Source organism: Schistocerca piceifrons, chromosome 6 (assembly GCF_021461385.2).
Source record: "Schistocerca piceifrons isolate TAMUIC-IGC-003096 chromosome 6, iqSchPice1.1, whole genome shotgun sequence".
Taxonomy (NCBI): domain Eukaryota; kingdom Metazoa; phylum Arthropoda; class Insecta; order Orthoptera; family Acrididae; genus Schistocerca; species Schistocerca piceifrons.
The window spans coordinates 82868063-82879712 of NC_060143.1; positions in this window are offsets into that span (position 1 = coordinate 82868063).

The following is an 11650-nucleotide window of genomic DNA, read 5'->3' on the forward strand; positions in this document are numbered from 1 at the left end:
AACGTATCTATCGTATTCCGATATCTGTATTGACTAATCAGTTGCCCTGTCTCTTCTACATGCATTAGTTCACATTCACAGCCAATTTCATCTACTCCATCAATATCTACCTTGTGGCCTGCATCTTTCATTGAGCTAAGAACTTGGTTTATTTTGTTGTACTACAAAAATAGGCTCAGTGACCCTTTGTACGTTTGGTAATAAAGCAGTGCTTCCTTCTGCTCTTCCCTATTGCCGTCATCTTTTTGTCACCATAGTTTTGTCTATCATATTCATCCCATAACAGTTGACTCCAAATATGGACCTGAGGTTTTGTAGTTCTGCCTTTAGATGTTCTTCATCACTGACTGCGTGAGGTCAGGGTGGATTTCTTTTGTGTAGAATGATGGTGATGGGAGGCATGTAGGTATGTGTACATGCTGATGAATTTTCTCTATACTAGGTGACCAAGTTTACCATCAGGCTTGCGGTAAACTTCCCCATCAAGGAACAACAGTGGCCGAAAAGTCAGATAATTTTACACACTGACATTGTTGTCACATACCCTGAAGAATTTTATTGACAATGACAATAGCTGCAGAAACCTACACTTACATTTAGTCCAGTCTTGTCTTCTCAGTCCCTATGGAGTGATATGTTCATCCAGCCATTCTTTCATGCATCATGTTTCGTAGTTCCCACTGTGAAGGGGAGCATTCGAGAGTGTGGATGAGTCAGGTTACATGCTAACAGGCGGACACAACCACTGGTGGCTGCTTCTTTAAAATACACTGACAGAAGTTATGACTCTGTACAATCTACTCAAAATGCTAATTCTGGTAATTACTTCTACATTAGTTTTTATGCATTTTAGGAGAAAAGTAACAATATTGTGAAAAGGAAAGTTGCTACTCACCATATAGTGGAGATGCTGAGCTGCAGATAGACCTATCTGCGACTCAGCATCTCCACTATATGGTGAGTAGCAACTTTCCTTCTCTTAATATTGTTACATTCCATCCTGGATTTTCCATTGTTTGATTAGGAAAAAAGTAGCTACTTTGAAAATGCCACTGCTCCTCCTCATATGCTACTCAGCTGGCACTTTGTATCTATTATTTCAAACACAGCATTTATGTAGTTTTACACAGACTGATATCAGCTATTTGTATATTGGAAAAGTTAGGATCTGCAGTGTCTAATACAGATATTAGAATTACATGGAATTTAATTAAATGGTAGGAGTGGATAATGAGGTATTCTTTTACTTTGTTTTTTAAATATTTGGGTATTTTAGGTTCCTGCCAGATTCCACTGGCAACCTGTTGAAGACATTTCCACCAGAATATGAAACTCTACTCTGAACAAGAGAAGGATGCGTTAGGCTATATGGAAATTATTTCTACTTCTAATATAGTGTTTGTGAATTATTGTGGTCATCCTACATTGACCCTTGTTATAAACGCAAATACCATTAGGGATACATTGTTATAAACTGCAAATACCATTAGGGATTATAATACTTGTTGGTGTGTAGGTGTAATAATCCCCAGGTCCCTCAAGAGACTTCTGCAAGATGCGTGGTTATCAATTTACCACAATATTAGTGTTGCCTGCTTCTGTAGAATACAATTTTTTTCTACATCCCCAGAAGATTTTACCATGAGACAGAAACTGAGTGAAACAGTGCTAGCAACCTTGTCTACAGGTTAACACATTGAGAGAGGTTTTTGAGTGCAATGTAGGCAGAACTGCACTTTTTGGAGAACTTGTCTGCATGCTGGCATCACCACAGTTTTTATCCATCTGGTTGTTTAGGAACTTCACGCTTGGAACATGATCTTACGTATGCCCATTGATCTCTACTTCTGGTTACCTGAAAGTCACTTTCATTTGCTTGTTATTGTATAATATGTGTTTTACAAGATTAAATGTTAAACTGTAGCCTGTTAACCAGTTGTAAAGCTGTTGCATTATTCTCCTGACTATGTCTGCTACGGATGTGTTCAGACCTGCTACCAATGCACTTGTCTGTTTTAACCTTTAATCACCAATAATTGCGTGGATATTTAAACACACTCACTTAGAAACAATAGTTTGTTACATGATAACAACTCAGTATCTCTTATTCGACTGCCGTGCCGCGCCGTGACGTGCGGCCGGCGCCGTTCGTAGCTAGGTGGCGCTCCCGCGCTCAGCCGAGTTGCGGAGCGCCTCTATCGCCGTTTGCGCGTACTGTCGTGGTGGCACTGTTAAATGTCGTGGCACAGTCACAACACTTTTCCCCCCCTTGAAGGAGAAAAAAAAACACTCACTTCCTTGGAGACATGGACAGTGCGGAGACATCCATGGCCTCTTGTGAGGCCCCGAGAAGATCCCGCGGAGAGACACGAGAGTATGGTCAAAAATGTCCAGGACAGAAGCTCGTGCGTGGAACGTGCCTCCTGGACGAGATGATGGGTGAAAACTCTGGAGCAGCATCCATAGGTGTCGTGGACCAGGGGTGTGCTCCAGCGAGATGGGTCCCGGAGAAGGCGGCGTCGCGAATGGGGCTGGTTCCGGCATACTCGGAAGCGGTAGCGACGTCGGCTGCATCAACACGTACGGTAGATCGGCAGCAGCGACAGGACTGGCTTCTCGGGCTGGTGGAGGTGAAGGAAGGCGCGGTGGCACCGGCGTGGCCACCACTCTTGGGCGCATCTGGCCGTAATGTCGAACAACCATGCCGTTGTCCGTACGTATTTCACAAAGCTGGCGGCCGCGAAGAGCCTTGACCACCCCTGGAGTCCATTTAGGGTGAGATCCATACCCTCGTGCCCACACATCGGCGCCCACCGAGTATTTTCCTGCACTAGGGGACACAGCACAAGGCCTGACAGGGTGAAGCAGGTGCAGTAGAGTGCGCGGTTGGCGGCCATGCAAGAGTTCAGCAGGGCTGCAATCACCCAGAGGCGTGAAGCGATAAGAACTCAGAAATTGCAGCAGAGTGTCATCTGTGGAGAAATCACTAAGGAATTTTTTCATCTGGCTTTTGAAAGTGCGGACAAGGTGCTCGACCTCCCCATTCGATTGCGGATGGAAGGGCGGTGCTGTAACATGATGAATCCCTTGTCCAGTACAAAAATCACGGAAGGCCTGCGAAGAGAACTGAGGGCCATTGTCCATGACGATCATGGATGGAAGACCTTCTAGCGCAAAGATTTTGGACGAAGCCAGCGTCGTCGTTGCAGTGGTGGGCGACGGACATCGAACAACAAACAGAAACTTCGAGAAGGCGTCAATCAACAGTAGCTAATAAGTACCGAGGAAGGGGCCGGCAAAGTCAGCGTGCACCCGTTGCCATGGCTGCGTCAGATCAGGCCACGGAGAGGGCATAGTACGAGGTGCAGCCAGTTGTTGAGCACACTGACCAAACGCAGCAACCATGTGGGCGATGTCCGAATCAATACCGGGCCAATAAACATGCCTGCGGGCCAGGGACTTAGTCCGAGAAATACCCCAATGGCCTTCATGCAACAGTTTGAGAACATCTTTGTGAAGAAAGGCTGGCACCACGACCTGTGGAGATGCGCCATCCGTGGCCAGAAGAACAACACCATCACGAACAGACAGACGAAGGCGCAAGGCATGGTAGTTGCAAAGGGGATCCGATGCTCGGCCCTTGGTCCTGTCCGGCCAATCCCGTTGAACAAAACCGTTCATCTGCCGCAGGACCGGGTCCTGCGCAGTAGCCGACGCAACCTGAGAACCTATAAGTGGAAAACCCTCGACCGCACGATGTTCTTCCTCATCACTGTGGAAACAGAGTAGTTCATCACGATCGAAAACCGGGTCGGGGCCCATCGGCAATCGCGACAATGCGTCGTCGTTGGCGTGCTGGGCCGTGGGGCGATAGTGAATCTCATAGTGAAAACGAGACAAGTATAAGGCCGAACGTTGCAGGCGGTGAGCTGCCTTATCCGGAATCGAAGCTGATGGGCTGAACAGAGAGACCAGTGGCTTGTGGTCGGTGATGAGGTGAAACTTAGAACCATACAAAAAAACGCTGAACTTTTTTAGAGCATAAATGATAGCGAGCGCCTCCTTTTCAATTTGAGAGTAACGCTGTTGCGCATCATTGAGGGTCTTGGAAGCATAGGCGATGGGTCGTTCCGACCCATCCTCATACTGATGGGCGAGAACAGCCCCTAGGCCATACTGTGACGTGTCAGTCGCCAGAACCATGTGCTGACCCAGACGGAATGTGGCAAGACGAGGCGCCGACTACAAATGAGCCTTCAGGTGGACAAAAGCCTGCTCACACTCGTCGGACCAACAGAAAGGGACTTTTTGTGTAACAGTTGATTCAGAGGATGAGCTACCGCCGCCGCGGGTGGAATGAATTTGTGATAATAAGCAATCTTGCCTAGAAACGCCTGAAGTTCTTCGACCATAGACGGTCGGGGTAGAGCGTTAATGGCCGCAACGTGCTGACGTAGAGGACGTATACCCTCACGGGACAAGTGGAAACCAAGATACACAATGGAGGGTTGGAAGAACTGTGACTTGTCCAGATTGCACCTCAACCCAGCCGAATGCAAAACCCAAAACAGTGAACGCAAATTGCGAAGGTGTTCCTCAGTGGAGGCCCCCGTGACAACAATGTCATCCAGATAGTTTATGCAGCCAGGAACGGAAGCCGTGAGCTGTTCCAAAAACTGCTGAAAAATGGCCGGCGCGCTAGCGACACCAAATGGTAACCGCTGGTACTGATACAACCCACAAGGAGTGTTGATGATGAGAAATTCCTTGGAAGAAGCATCCAATGGCAACTGATGGTATGCCTCCGATAAGTCAAGTTTGTAAAAGAACTGGCCCCCAGCGAGCTTGGTAAATAACTCCTCAGGACGGGGAAGAGGATAAGTGTCAATGAGGCTCTGAGCGTTGACAGTGGCTTTAAAATCACCACACAATCGCAGACTCCCGTTTGGTTTAGAAACCACCACAATTGGTGATGCCCATTCGCTGGAGGTAACAGGAAGGAGAATCCCTGAAGCTGTTAACCTGTCTATCTCAGCCTTGACAGGTGCACGCAACGCCACCGGAATAGGGCGTGCCCGGAAAAACTTAGGGCGAGTTGTAGGTTTAAGAGTAATGTGGGCTTCAAAATCCTTGGCACGACCCAGACCAGCAGAGAACACGGCCGAAAATTCAGAACACAATCCATCCAGCTGTTGATATGGAATATCCTCAGATATGAGGTGCACATCATCATCAATGGAGAACCCGAGCAACTGGAAAGCATCATAACCGAACAGGTTTTCAGTGCCCGCATGATCCACCACATAAAATGTGAGGGGCCTAACAACAGACTTGTAGGCAGTGGAAGCATCAAACTGGCCAATGATAGGAATTTTCTGTTTATTATAAGTTCTCAAATTTCACGTAACTGGAGACAAAGGAGGGGAGCCCAACTCCAAATACGTGCGAGAATTAATGAGAGTTACTGCAGAGCCAGTGTCCACTTGCATGTGAATGTCTTTAGCCAGAACACGAACAGTAACAAACAACTTATTTGTTTGAGAAAGCACACAGTTAACATCCATGACCAATGCCTCGTCCTCGTCGACAGGAACTTTAGGGGACTGACACACAGAAGCAATGTGGCCTTTTTTCCTACATGAATTACACGTGGCCCAACGTTTTGGACACGCGGCCCTGCCATGCTATATGAAACAACGTGGACAAGAAGGAAGTGTGGAACAAACCTGCTTCTGTGGTTGCTGTTTTCGCTGCGAGCGTTGCGGCCCAACGCGACGTTGTTTACGCGAGTGAACTGCCGCTACATCTTCGTTCTCCTGTGAAACAGGCAAATCGTCCGTGTCGAAAGTTGACTGTACAGCGCCTACATCACACCACGCGTCTATTTGTGCGCCAGCAGCGTGAGACACTTCAAAGGATTGAGCGATGCTTAGAACTTCCGACAACGATGGGTTTGGCAGTTGTAGGGCACGTTGCCGAACTTCTTTATCAGGAGCAAGCCGTAGAATAGCATCCCTAACCACTGAATCAGCATAAGACTCATGATGAGTGTCCGTGACAAACTGACATTTCCTGCTCAGACTGTGTAGTTCCGCCGCCCAAGCCTGGTAAGATTGATGGGGCTGTTTACGACGCCGGTAGAACGCCACACGGGCGGCAACAACGTGGGTGTTTTTTCGCTAATAGTTAGACAATAAGTCACACATTTCTTGGAAGGACAGAGAGGCAGGTTCCCGCAGAGGGGCTAACTGAGATAGCAGCTGATAGATCCGTGGGGAAATCCAAGATAGAAGTAACGACTTACACATAGGAGCGTCGACAACACCGAAAGCCAAGAAGTGTTGCCGCAAACGCTTCTCATAATCCTCCCAGTCTTCAGCGGCCTCGTCGTAAGGAAGGAATGGAGGCGGAGAAGAGGAAGACAGACGATGAGTAAGTGACGTCGACAACGCCTGAATAGCAGCCGTCAGCTGTGTTTGTTGTTCAATGAGCGCTTGAAGAAGCTGTTCCATGTCTGCCCCATCACGAACACACAAATCTACAACGCAGTGAAAATATCCGACCTCGTCGCCAAAAAGTGTTATAACCTTTAATCACCAATAATTGCATGGATATTCAAACACACTCACTTAGAAACAATAGCTCGTTACATGATAACAACTCAGTATCTCTTATTCGACTGCCGTGCCGCGCCGTGACATGTGGCCGACGCCGTTCGTAGCTAGGTGGTGCTCCCGCGCTCAGTCAAGTTGCGGAGCGCCTCTATTGCTGTTTGTGCGTACTGTCATGGCGGCACTGTTAAATGTTGTGGCACTGTCACAACAGTGTCATCAGCAGACATTAGGCTTCACAGTTTCTGAAGAGTCTGTGAGTGCCCCAGGTAAACTGTTCACATAGACAGAGGACTGGAGGAGGCTGGGCATACCTCATGGTGTGTTGCATATAGTGTTTCTCCACTCTGGATTTAACTGTGTTCTAGTCACTTTATTCACTAATGTGGCCCTTCCTTTTCTCTGGTAAGATATGACACCATCCAAGCTAGAGGTAGACCTTTACTAGTATACCATTGTAGTTTCTGTAGCAGAATTTTATGATCTATTCTGAACACTAAAAGGCATTGACAAGATCAGGGAAAATGCCAGTAGGGTAAATTTTGTTGTTTAGTTCTAATAGAATTGAGTCCGTGAGATCATATACTGCATTCTCTATATAAGAAAGCCTTTATAGATATTAAACTGAGCTGTTTCTAAAAGGTTATTCTCAGAAAGATGGTCCAGTGTTCTGTCGTAAGCTACTTCCTCAAAAAATTTTGAGAGTACAGGAGTGAAGATCAGTCTATATTTAGATGTCAATTACTTATCACCACTTTTGTGTATTGCTTACTTCAGTCTTTCAGGTAATACCCCTCCACTTATTGACTGAGTACAAATGTAACTGAAGTGTGGTGTTAGCAAGTCAGCTCAAAGTTTCAGTACTTTGTCTGAAAGGCCACCATTACCAGATGAGTTACTAGTTTTGAGTGACCTAATGGTTTTGTGATCTCTCAACCAAACGAGCACTAAACTGATGTACAGTTGTGAAGTATGCATTGCCTAAGTAAGTTTATTGGATTTACGTTCAGTAGACCATTTTTAATCCCTGCATTGTCAGTTGCTGTTAGGACGAGTTCATTGAATTTAATAGCCAATGATTTGAATTTCGTGCAATGTGTCTAGCCAGTGCTTTCGCCTAAGAGTTCGATATCATTTGGATTAGTGAGTTTATTTGCTTCATACCTAATAATGCTCCAAATTGTCCTTGCCTTGTTCTTGGACTTTTGAATAGTTTGTGCATAGTTCATGATCTTGCCTTTTTGATGACTCACTAAAGAATTTTGCAATATTGCTTGTAGCATTATTAAGTCTTGATCAGAACTAGACGTTTGCATTTATTATGACTCTTCCTTCCTAGTACAAGATGTTTTGATCCCAGATGTTAGCCACCTTCTCTTCAGCCGATATTGTAAAGGTTCATGACCTAACAGGTGTGACATGAAGTGAGCTATGAAGTATGCCCCCATTTCCATGTAATTTGGAAGTTTGTATCAGTGCTATTATTGATTCTATAAAAATACATAGAAGTCTATAGTAACACATTTCGATTTTACATCATCATCAGATTAGCCTGATAAACTCTGTAAAGAACCACAAATAATACATGGAGCATAACCACTAAAAACAAACAGGAAATATATTAACATGAAACGTTACACATAGGTATGGAGTCATCTATATTATCAATAAGACAATGCAAAACTGAATCATTACAGCAGTTGCATGATTCAGGGAGACAGCTAGACCAGCAGGTGGCAGTAGGGGTGAGCATTAATATTTGACTTAAATACAGTTATTACCCCCCCCCCTCCCCCCTCCACACATCCCCCCATGAACCATGGAACTTCCCATTGATGGGGAGGCTTGCATGCCTCAGGGATACAGATACTTGTAGGTGCAACCACAACGGAGGGGTATCTGTTGAGAGGCCAGACAAATGTGTGGTTCCTGAAGAGGGGCAGCAGCCTTTTCATTAGTTGCAGGGGCAACAGTCTCGATGATTGACTGATCTGGCCTTGTAACATTAACCAAAATGGTCTTGCTGTGGTGGTACTGTGAACAACTGAACGCAAGGGGAAACTACAGCCATAATTTTTCCTGAAGGCATGCAGCTTTACTGTTCGGTTAAGTGATGATGGCATCCTCTTGGGTAAAGTATTCCAGAGGTGAAATAGTCCCCCATTCGGATCTCTAGGTGGGGACTACTTAGGGGGATGTCATTATCAGGAGAAACTAAACTGACATTCTGCAGATTGGAGTGTGGAATGTCAGATCCCTTAATTAGGCAGGTAGGTTAAAAATTTAAAAAGGGAAATTGATAGATTAAAGTTAAATATAGTGGGAAATAGTGAAGTTCGATGGCAGGAGGAACAAGACTTCTGGTCAGGTGAATACATGTTTATACATACAAAATCAAATAGGGGTAATGCAGGAGTAGGTTTAATAATGAGTAAAAAAATTGGAGCATGGGTAAGCCACTACGAACAGCATAGTCAAAGCATCATTGTAGCCAAGATAGACATGAATCCCGCGCCTACCGTGGTAGAACAACTATATATGCCAACTAGCTCTGCAGAGAACAAAGAGATTGAAGAAATGTATGATGAGATGAAAGAAATCATTCAGGTAGTGAAGGGAGATGAAAATTTAATAGTCATGGGGGACTGGAATTCAATAGTAGGATAGGGAAGAGAAGAAAAAGTAGTAGGTGAATATGAAATGGGGATAAGGAATGAAAGATGAAGCCTCCTGGTAGAATTTTGCACAGAGCATAAGTTAATCATAGCTAACTCTTGGTTTAAGAATCGTGAAAGAAGACGGTATACATGGAAGAGGGTTGGAGATCATGGAAGGTTTCAGATTGATTATATAATGGTAAGACAGAGATTTAGGAACCAGGTTTTAAATTGTAAGACATTTCCAGGGCCAGATGTTGACTCCGGCCACAATCTATTGGTTATGAATTGTAGATTAAAATTGAAGAAACTGCAAAAAGGTGGGAATTTAAGAAGATGGGACCTGGATAAACTGAAAGAACCAGAGATTCTAGAGAGTGTTAAGGGGGAGCATTAGAGAACGATTGACAAGCACGGGGGAAAGAAATACAGTAGAAAAAGAATAGGTAGCTTTGAGAGATGAAATGGTGAAGGCAGCAGAGTATCAAGTATGTAAAAAGATGAGGGCTAGTAGAAATCCTTTGGGTAACAGAAGAGATACTGAATTTAATTGATAAAAGGAGAAAATATAAAAATGCAGTAAATCAAGCAGGCAAAAATGAATACAAAAGTCTCAGAAATGAGTTTGAGAGGAAATGCAAAATGGCTAAGCATAGATGGATAGAGGATAAGTGTAAGGATGTAGAGGCATATATCACTAGGGGGTAAGACAGAGATTGCCTATAGGAAAGTTAGAGAGATCTTTGGAGAAAGAGAACCACTTGTACGAATATCAAGAGCTCAGTAATAAGCAAAGAAGGGAAAGCAGAAAGGTAGAATGGGTATATAGAGGGTCTATGCAAGGGCAATGTACTTGAGGGCAATATTATGGAGATGGAAGAGGACATAGATGAAGGTGAAATGGGAGAAATGATACTGCATGAAGAGTTTGACAGAGCAATGAAAGACTTAAGTCGAAACAAAGCCCCGGGAGTAGACAACATTCCATTATAACTACTGACAGCAAGAGCAAGATGTCTGAGACAGGCGAAATACCCTCAGCCTTCAGGAAGAATATAATAAATCCAATCCCAAAGAAAGCAGGTGTTGACAGGTGTGAAAATTACCGAACTATCAGTTTAATAAGTCATGGCTGCAAAACACTAACACAAGTTCTGTACAGACAAGTGGAAAAACTGGTAGAAACAGACTTTGGGGAAGATCAGTTTGGATTCCGTAGAAATATTGGAACACGTGAGGTGATACTGACCCTACAACTTATCTTCTAGAAGATAGATTAAGGAAAGGCAAACCTAAGTTTCTGGCATTTGTAGACTTAGAGAAAGCTTTTGTCAGTGTTGACTGTTATACTCTCTTTCAAATTCTGAAGTTGGCAGGGGTCAAATACAGGGAGTGAAAGGCTATTTACAATTTGTACAGAAACCAGATGGCAGTTATAAGAGTTGAAGGGCATGAAAGGGAAGCAGTGGTTGGGAAGGGAGTGAGACAGGGTTGTAGCCTATCCCTGATGTCGTTCAGTCTATATATTGAGCAAGCAGTAAAGGAAACAAAAGAAAAATTTGGAGTGGGAATTAAAATCCATGGAGAAGAAATAAAAAGTTTGAGGTTTGCCGATGACATTGTAATTCTGTCAGAGTCAGCAAAGGACCTGGAAGAGATGACGATAATCAAAGTAGAGAGGATATGAAATGTAGGCTGGCAATGTCAAGGAAGGCGTTTCTGAAGAAGAGAAACTTGTTAACATTGAGTATAGATTTGAGTTTCAGGAAGTCTTTTCTAAAAGTATTTGTATGGAGTGTAAATGAAACAGTAGGAGATGAGTTTTGCTATTTGGGGAGCAAAATAACTGATGATGGTCGAAGTAGAGAGGATATGAAATGTAGGCTGGCAATGGCAAGGAAAGCGTTCTTGAAGAAGAGAGATTTGTTAACATCGAGTATTGGTTTAAGTGCCAGGAAGTCTTTTCTGAAAGTATTTGTATGGAGTGTAAGTGAAACATGAACGATAAAAGGTTTAGACAAGAAGAGGCTAGAAGCTTTCGAAATGTGGTGCTACAGAAGAATGCTGAAGATTAAATGGGTAGATTATGTAACTAACGAGGAGGCACTGAATAGAATTGGGGAGAAGAGTAATTTGTGGCACAGCTTGACTAGAAGAAGGGATTGGTTGGTAGGACATGTTCTGAGGCATCAAGGGATCACCAATGTTGTATTGGAGGGCAGTGTGGAGGGTAAAAAAATCATAGAGGGATACCAAGAGACAAATACACTAAGCCGATTCAGAAGGATGTAGGTTGCAGTAGGTACTTGGAGATGACTAAGCTTGCACAGGATAGAGTAGCATGGAGAGTTGCATCAAACCAGTCACTGGACTGAAGACGAC